We start from the raw sequence: 10056 nt of genomic DNA, 5'->3' as shown, positions 1-10056 counted from the left end.
GAGCCGGGGCGCCGAAAGCGCTTACGCAGCAGCCCTCAGCCCCGCGGCATGGCTCGGGGTGTTGCCCCGCAGCCTTTATAGAGAAGGTCCGGCCGCTCAGAGGTCACAGAATCAGTCAGGTTGGAAAAGAGCTCTGAGGGCGTCTAGTCCAACCCGCTACCGAGCACCAGCCCGCCAGCTAAGCGTGGCTCTGAGCGCCACATCCAGCCTTTGCCTGACCCCTCCAGGGACGGAGGCTCCAGCAGAAGTCCATTCCAGTGTCTATTCGCCCTTTCTGCGAAGGAATTCTCGCTCAAGTCCCACCTAACCCTTCCCCGGCACAGCTGGAGCCCGCTGGTGCGGGGCAGGCTCCTGCGAAGGGCCCGAGCCGCAGCTGCCGCCCTGCTCGGGGGCTGCAGGGAGCGGTGAGGGCGCCCCGGGCCCCCTCACCCCGCCGGGCACCCCGGCTCCCTCACCCCGCCGGGCACCCCGGCTCCCTCAGCCGCTGGGCACCCCGGCTCCCTCACCCCGCCGGGCACCCCGGCTCCCTCACCCCGCTGGGCACCCGGGCTCCCTCACCCCGCTGGGCACCCCGGCTCCCCTCACCCCGCCGGGCACCCCGGCTCCCTCACCCCGCTGGGCACCCCGGCTCCCCTCACCCCGCTGGGCACCCCGGCTCCCTCACCCCGCTGGGCACCCCGGCTCCCCTCGCCCCGCTGGGCACCCCGGCTCCCCTCACCCCGCTGGGAACCCCGGCTCCCTCACCCCGCCGGGCACCCCGGCTCCCTCACCCCGCCGGGCACCCCGGCTCCCTCACCCCGCTGGGCACCCCGGCTCCCTCAGCCGCCGGGCACCCCGGCTCCCTCACCCCGCCGGGCACCCCGGCTCCCTCACCCCGCTGGGCACCCCGGCTCCCTCAGCCGCCGGGCACCCCGGCTCCCCTCACCCCGCCGGGCACCCCGGCTCCCTCAGCCGCTGCCCGCAGCGCTCCTGCCCCGGCCCTGCGGCAGCGGCGCCGCTCTGCTGTCTCTGCACAGCAACCTGGTGCTGCTTCTGCTTGGGGGAGAGTTAATTCCCTTCACAGTGGCTGTGTATTGGATTAGTGCTGAACACAGGGCTGGTAATACAGAGATGTCTTTGTTACTCATGTTATAAATGAGAAGCTTGACTAGGCCAATATTCAAGCAGCAGCCAATTTATTAATTAATATGGTAAAGTATGAGCAATACAGCGCTGGGTACAGTGGGGGAAGTTTTCCCTCCAGCTGCACACCGATAGTTGGGGCTTACAGATATTTATAGGGGTACTCATAAGCTTTCTCAGCAGTTTCTATTCCCAATTTTTACATCACAATTCCATACACTATTGTGATTTAGTTTTTCTCAGGATGTATCTCAGAAAGGAATATCCCCAGATGGTGGGGTCCAGCTTCCAAAAGAAGAAAGAAGTCTCCCAGCTGGTGAGGTCCAGATTCCAGATGCAGGTTCACTTTTAATTGCAAGGACTATAAATCTCATAACAGTGATGTCCAGCTTCCCTTGGTCAAAACTATCAATCCTTGAGTTGATGTTCATCTTCCTTTCTCAAGCTGCTTTTCACTGTTTTGTTAAGGCGTTGAGATAAGCATGTTTCCTTTTTATATATTCTAAAGCTATAGTTTCAAAGATCCTTACTACAAGCAATATTCTAAAATTACACTTCAAAAGGTTATTATTGCAAAACTCTTTTTAGCTAGAAGCAGAAAGCTCCTGTCAAACGGCAACATCCTTAAAGCTTTAATTCGAATGCTCCTAAATCAACTTAAGACTTATAAAGGTTAATTGCAAACAAAGGATAGGTTCTAAGGCCTTCATCCATGCTTCACTTTCTCTGTTATTTATTAGAATTGTCTTTATAACTGTCCCATGGTCAGTTTCCACACTTTTCACAATCACAGATAGACACATTGCCTGTATGTACCTGGCACAAAACACAGCTTTGTATTTCACACTCATGTGTTGAGGACAGAACACCCCTTTCCTCAGCTGGGGTTACCTGTCCCAGATGTGTCCCAGCCCCTCACCAGCGTGGCTGCATGAAAAGCAGAGAAAGCCTTGGCTCTGTGTAAGCTCTGCTCAGCAATAACAAAAACATCTCTCTATTATCAGCCATGTGTTCAGCACTACTCCAACACACAGCCTCATTCCAGACACTGTGAAGAAAATTAACCCTACCCCAGCCAAAAGCAGCACAATGGGGCTAGTGTATGGATAGGGTTCTGTGCCTTTCTATCTCAAATTAAAAAAAATTTAAAATCAAGCACTCATTTCTCAGTCTTTTTACTCTTTTGGTCTCTGCATCCCCTGGGGCATCTCCCAGCTCACCTGAGAGTTGGACAGGTTCAAGTTTTTTCTGCTCACATCTGCAGCAAGGGAGGGTCTTGTGTACATCCCAGTGACTGATTTGTAACTCAGTGGGAGATGAATATCAGAAATGAGGAGTGATAAATTTCTGTCAGAAAATGGACTTGGAACAGGCTGCCCAGGGAGGTGGTGGAGTCACCATCCCTGGAGATGTTCAAGCAACACAGTTTCTTAAAAAAAGCTAATATTGATTTAGAATATGAATAGCACCATGTTAGTCCTAGAAAACGTTGTTAGAATTTTAATGCAAAAGGTGAATCACCTGAAGAATATGGTAGCAAACACTTCATCAGGAACAGCACTGTGGAAAGACAGACAAGGTAGGCACCCTTGCACGATTTTCTTTGTGATGATAATTTTTGTTGTTCCCTCTTAAAATTCCTACATTTCTTTACTGCACATTCTTTACAGACCTAACAGAAGCAGCTACAGCAGGAAGAAGTTTAACCACTGCATTGCAGAACTGGGCAATGCTCCTTAACAGGCAAATTAATGGGACAGCAGAAATACCATGGACAAATGGTACAAGATGAGCTCCAGTACCCACAGACAATACCGGTATTTTATTGGGTTTGGTTATAAAGATTTTAGCATGGAAAAGTTAAACCTAAAATGCACCTAAGTGACCAATGAACTTAGTGCTTATGTACCAAAGTTTGGTACATGAACAGTAAAGAAAATTCCAATTCTTTCTGGACATAAAATGGTGTAAATGTTACAAATATGTATTTTTGTCATCAATTTATATGTAGTGGCTACACAGCAATTATTAATACAATTATGTTACACAGATATAAATATCTGAAGAACAGATGGTTGTTTCAAAAAAAATCTAATCCAAATAATTTTATTATCTCAGGCATTTTCATTTCATTAGTGTGGATATTAATCTTTAAAACTACTGATAGACTGATTAAAATAAATGTGAAAATATATTTGCTTTCATGTAGGTGTGTTCTTCTCTTATACTGGAGGATGTTGTCCCTGCCAATTTCCCTGGGACAAGGACAATATATGCCATAATGGATTATGCACAGTCCGAACCAGGACAGGCTTACAAAGGAGCTGCAGTTTGTGCTGCTGAGGCCACAGAATAAGGAGGTTTGGCATGACTGACTCCTGGCTGTTTCTAATGTAAGGACCTCTAGTGAATTTCAGTTTGATTTTGCATGCTGGTATTTTTAGAAAATTGGCTTTTCTAAACGCTTGTGAAAGACACATTTCCTTCAGAAAACTGCAGCTCAGACAAGCTTGAAAATGTCACCACAGTTCATAAACTGTGTCATCACAGGCAGAAATACAATTTAAGAAACTTGATCTCTAATCCAATGCCTTAGCCATTATGGTCTGAGCTTTCATGATGTATTAGATTGCTTGTTTACAGTTTATTTTTTGGTCAGGAAAATAAGATCCGTCCTTTACTTACAGTTCTGTGCCACAGATGTATAATTGTAGGAAAAAATGGATTTGTTGCACATTAATGTTAAAGTATGAGTGTGTAACATCTGTCCATCAAATACCAGTGCAGTTACCTACTCACACTGATTACTGGAAAACATTATAATTCTGGAAGGCTGGTTTAATTTGATGTTCTCCTTAATGATAAATCTTCTTGTGCATTAAAACAAACAGACAATCTCCCTCCCCATGTTTTTCCATGCACCTTTTCTCATTAAAACAAACTATTAAAAAAATACTATGACTTGTCACTACAGTTTTGCCAGCCTGTTCAGAATTGAGTTTTGATGTCTTTATAAAATAAATTGCTATTCTGCCTTTTAGAGCTTTATTTGTGTTGTGTTTCAAGTGGAAAGAATGCTGTTTGGCAGGTCTCTCTTCAAGTTCATTGAAAACGTGTAGTTAATAGGAAATACACAACCACAAGGGCTGCAGTAAATTCAGCCTTCGTTGTCAAGCAGCTTCACCCATGGCTGTGAGCCTGGTGCTCTCAGTGCCCACACAGGCACAGGGCGAGGGGGCACAGCAGGCAGTGATCAGTTCTGCAGGTTCCTGTCACTTTTAGCACCTATTTGTTAGGCAGCTAACTGAACCGGCTTTTATGGGTGCATGATTACAGACTTTTCACAATGCCTTTGTGAAGGGAGAGTAGTTTGCACGTCCATAAGAATACACCCTCATCCTTTCTACTTCATTCACTTCCTAAATAAAAACAAAACCAAACCGAAATTGAACAGGTTTTTTATTTAATGATACCGTCTTATTTAGAGTGAAACTTACCCTGTGCTTTTTCTTTTCATAGATAAGATGGGTCGTTTTGCAACGTTTGTCAAAGGCACTTTATTGGCAGCTATGAGGTCTGAAGTCACACATTCAGAAAGTAAATTGGGTGTTGAGAACAGATGCCATTGCAGAGCTATTTGTGCATTCCCACTGACCTACCTTTAATTGCAGCAAAGTCTTTCCTGCATTCACATCTGAGGTAAACCAGGACAAATCTCAGCACCTGTTGTCTCACCAGCTTTGTCACATTTTGACAGCATCCAAAATACACTCTGTGCTTTCCAAATAAAGATTCTATAAAATAAGACAAGAGGCAGGTAGAAGAGAGACATACATAATGCAAAATCCCAGTATAATCCAACTGCATCTATTTCACTTTGGATATACCATGGTTAAAAATCCAAATATTCCTTCCCTAATTCAAATCCTTGGGTTCTTGCTGCAGCCACCAGCAGCTCTGGTTCCACATTTTTCACCTACTCCTTCCAGCCACAATGAATAATTCTGCATTCCATCAACAGGTTTTGATACCACCAACAGAGATGTGTGGATTGCCTAGCCAAGCACAGGTAACAGGCTACCAGTACCAGTGAGAACACAAACAGCTTTTTGATGCCCTTAAATACTCATCAGAACAAAATTCAACTCCTCAAAATTCAAATGCACCTGAGATTTCAGTTGAACAGGATATGTTCTGTAAATCACCTAAGATTAGAAGATGAAAGGTCCTGCATCTGTTGCCAGTCTGTATATATTTTGTGCATGCCATTTTTTTACCTTAAAAAATTATTTTCACAGTAATCCCTAATTTCTTAGCAAGGTGATGTGAATAGCTTTACCTTATTTGCCTGTAAACTTATTGATTTACATATATTCATAAATATGCATACATATTAAATGTAGAACATTATTTACCTAAACGAGTTTCTAGGTCTACCAAATAATTTTCAGTTAAAGGTACACATTCCTTCTGGAAGCAAAATGCCCTTTTTGGGACATAACCTGATTTCTGTGCAGAGCACTCATTAGGAAGTCCTTCTGCAGTTCCTTGCTCTGTGGTACCATGGCATTTGTCCAGGCTGGGTTTGCACCTTTGCATTCCTTTGCCTCATATTCATTAAACCCCATCATATCTGGTACCTCCCACTATTGCTTCCTTTCTGGGAGCATTTGCCACAGAGGAGCAACACCAACCTTACACAAGCTTAGTCCTGAAGTGCATTTAGGAGACTCTAGGACAGGTCTCTCACAATCACTAACGAAAGCAGTCATTTAGACGGCGTCCCCTAACGATCCCTTATCTGTATAACACACATTATCCCCTACTTCTCCTCATGTGACACCATTGATGCCCCCACTCCTCTGGAGAAGGGCCATGGCTGGCATGATTGCAGCTCAAGGTGCAGGAACACAGGGGGCACAGGGCAGTGGGGCACGGCCTGACAGAGTTTACTCTTAACTGCTTCTGTCAAGTACAGCATTTGAAACTACCTCAGACTCACAAATGACTACAAAATGGTGCCTTAGCTTGCTTTGGCTCTTGTATAGATGAGAAAAATGTTCCATTTGTGAAGTGTGATCAAACAGGTTCTCGCTCCTCTCTGCATGTAACAATGCAGGGTACACAGAGGCCCAGGGAGTGGGTGTTACAAATAGGAGCAACTTCACTGAACATTGCCAAGAGTGGCAATTTCATGAACTGGAAAGCCTGAGGGATCAATCCATTGTTACAGAAAATGGGAATATGAAACAGGTAAATTGTATGTCTGGTTCCAGACATTATCTCTGGAGATACTGGATTATTTCCATCCACAGCAGATGCATAAATCATCAAAAGTTAAAGTACTGGAAAATCGCTAACCCATCCAGTCGCTTTACTGTGTTCTGCCCTGCTTTGAACAAGGCTGCAGATCTGAAAGCAGATCTCTCTGTGGCTTTCTGCTCCGGTTTAACAAGTTTAGCAAAAAATACATTCTTGTAATTGATTTTTACCATGGGAAAAATAAAAATCTCTGCACAGCAAAGCTAGGACAAAACTAAAATTGAGAAATTCTGATCACTTTTAAAGGAGCATGAATTCTGCAGAGCACAGTTGGTTATTATTTGGGTGTTAACAATTTTGTACTGAGATTTCCTTGGCTAAGGTATTTACTTTATTTAACTTGCATAGAGGTCAATCTCACTCCCCTTGTCAGAAAACAGCACTAAGCCAAAATCCATCTCTTTCAGAAAATAGCTAAAACACTTCCAAGAAGGTTGTTAATTGGATCAGTTCCCAACTTTAAGACCATGAAAAGTCATTCAACTAAAAGCTATGGTTCAGTTAATTATCATCACCTTTTTTTTTTCCTTCTGACTACATAAGGCTTTGCAGTGCTTTGGATAATCTGCCAGAAGAAAGATTAGGAAAAGTTATTACTTGACAGTAACTTCTTGATGGCAATTAAATGAACTCCAAATTCACAAGAGAAGAAATATACAGATTTTAAAAATAGCTTTTGCCATCTTAAGTATCTTCTTCTGAAACTTTGTATTTTGGATTTAATTATAGTAAGTTAAAATTCAGTTCTTGGTATCAAACTGCCACCTGTGTTAGATGAAAAAATCCTTGCAGAACTACCTGTAAGAGCCAGAGGAAGAAGTGAGAGCATGTGTGACACAAGGCAAATCCTATGGAACATCCTCAGCTGCCCAAGGACACCTAAGTAACTTGGACTGTTCCTGGGCATTATTTGCCAGGAGGGCTTTGTGAGAGGTGAATGATAGCAGAGCAACTCCCTGCTTTCCAAGAGTGAAAATAAAGGTCAGCTCTATACCACCACAGGGGAAGCACTAAAGCCGTGCCTTCCATTGGCACCAGAAGCACAATCCCATACATTTTGTATGCCTTTGGCAATCTGGGAAGGTAAACACGACAGGAACCCACTGACCACATTAGAATTCTTACCCTGAAGTGACAGAACTTGAACACAGAGGAAATACTTGGTTTCTGTTGGCATGATGTAATTCCTTTGACAAAGAAAGGATGGTAAAGTCAGAAAGTCTCATCAACAGCACTCAAGTACTTATAAACAAACCCATACCATGCACAATTCACCACAGGAAAAAAAAGATTCTCACACAGAAAAAATAATTACATGGTGTATCTCAAATCTGTGGGATGAAACACATGACAAAGTCCAAACAAGCCAATGTTTAGAACATGCCTGAGGACATATGGAAAAGGCTGTGGGAAAGGAGGCTGCCAGTTTAAGCCAAAGACAGACATAGCTGTCTGGTAAAATTAAATACTGTAATAGAAGGGTTAACCATTAGAGCCTTCTACCCCATTAGAAAACAGATGTTTTATTCAGCACTACTTACTGAACAACATTTATTTGTAATACAGGAGAAATGCTACCAAGGGTGACACCACCAGGAGACATTTGAAGACATCAGATACACAGCAAAGAGTATTCTTTTAGTTCCTTTACATACCACATACCATCAATCCAGAATGTCTGGTGCCCAGCATATGATGTTAATGTTGGCATCCATTCCAGTGGAGAGATGACTGACCAGTCACTGCAGGCTCAGACAGACATCATGATGAGGTTTATTTTTACCTGTACACATTGCCCACAGCAACGTCAGCACAACTACAGAACAATGTAGAAGTGGAAAGTGTTCATGAAAACAAGAAATTGAAGCTGCCTTTACGCATATTCCCTACCCTCTTCCTTGAAGGAAGGTTTTGCACATGCCAAAAAAGTTGCCTTGGACCAGGTGGCACTTCAGTTCAAGGATGACACTGAACCACCAGCAAGATTTGACAGGCTAGAGGCCGGGTAGGGGATCATGTATCCTCAAGAGTATTATGAGCTCAAAAGGTACAGAACTGATCCAGAATCTGTGCAACACCCAAAGCAACACTCTGCCTTTCCGTATTATGAGTGGATTCCAAAAAAGAAACAAAAAAACCGAAACACAAAAAGCAGAACCCCAAAACCCCGACCTATAACAAAGGGGGAACAGCTGTTGAAATTAAGAATTTCATGCCAACAAGAATAATTTATAGCAAAGAATATAGAAATCATTCACCAAATAAGCTTATTCATTCACCAAATACATAATCATGTATTCACCAAACCATAATCATTCACCAAAATAACATTAATTTCATACCATACAAAACAAATGAACACAGATTACTAACTGCTGCCAAAATTAAGGCCACATATTAAAAAAGTGAAGAATTTGCTCCGAACCAGTCAAAATGTGAGAGCTCTTAGTGAAATAATGGGAACTTCATTGGAGATGCCTGATGAACTACAGAGGTGCTAACAAGTAAAGTCAGGCATTGTGACATCTTGGAAAAAAGGTATTGCCAAAAATTCAACCTGGCTGAGAAAGGAAATTAAAAAGGCAAATAAAAAGAATTGTAAGTAATATTTACAATGTAAATATTCTCTTCTCTTCCACTGTATCAGTCTAATGCATTTAGTCTCCTTTTGAACTCAAAATGAGGACATATCACAGTTAAAAGTGGCTCTTCCTCCCTTTAATTCATCCACAGCATTCTCCCATTAAACAGTACACTGTGTAGGATGAAGGAAACTTACTTAGAAAGGAGAGGAAGGAGGAGGGGGTGGGGAAACTTACTTTATGCAAATGAAGTTTAAAGTATTTTGAATTATTAAAATGAAATTAAAATGCTATTTTAGAACTCAATATTGAAAAAAAAATAAAGACACCGCAGTTATTTTCAAACATTCTTGGCAGCAGACTTTTAAACCAGGGGCTTTGATCTGAGAGAGACTTGACAAAATAGTGACAGAGAAAGTAGAAGTGGGGCAGTGGACTGACAAGGAAGGCTTTCATGGGACTGCTTGAGAAAATAGGATTATAACCTGTCCTACCTGCCCTCCTCCCTGGTACTGAACGCTGATCTGACACTTTAATCCTGAAATGAAGTTTCCCCTTCCTGTTACAGGAAATGCTATGAAGTACAACCTGCCCTTCTGGCACTCTGAGGTGCCGGTGTGCAAGGCCCAGGGTCTGGGAGCCCCTCAGCAGGGAACGCGCTCTGCTGGCTGCTGACCAACACCAAGGGCTGCCCTGCCCTGGCAGCCTGAGTCATAACTCCACACCAGGGGACAAATGTTACAGCCAAGTCAACTCCACACATTCCTTCAAGCCTGAAATGCAGAGTAAACAGATAAACACACTACAGCAATGAAGAGTGGGATGACTGTAAAATACAGCTAAAGAGAAGAGCTTGAAGTTGCTTATGCAAGCACATCCAACTTGATGGGATAACTTGAACAAAATCTTACCTAGACATTGCAGCAAGACAGCTTTGAAGAGCTCTTTAACTGAGTCATCTCTGAAGTCCCAGAGAAGATAATCCAGAAGATAATGCATTTTTGAGTACTACAAAGTTTACACAAGAGTG

General features: G+C 43.3%; 1 long non-coding RNA gene across 1 annotated transcript; it reads left to right on the top strand.

Annotated features, from left to right (window-relative positions):
- Positions 1-973: 973 nt before the first annotated feature.
- On the top strand, positions 974-4162 carry LOC135293376 (uncharacterized). The gene is made up of 2 exons (XR_010355471.1): positions 974-2939; positions 3332-4162. It is a non-coding gene; the product is annotated as an uncharacterized LOC135293376 (long non-coding RNA).
- The last annotated feature ends 5894 nt before the right edge of the window (positions 4163-10056 follow it).

Source organism: Passer domesticus, chromosome 2, assembly GCF_036417665.1.
Source record: "Passer domesticus isolate bPasDom1 chromosome 2, bPasDom1.hap1, whole genome shotgun sequence".
NCBI classification, from domain to species: domain Eukaryota; kingdom Metazoa; phylum Chordata; class Aves; order Passeriformes; family Passeridae; genus Passer; species Passer domesticus.
This window is presented reverse-complemented; position numbering and strand designations above follow the sequence as displayed.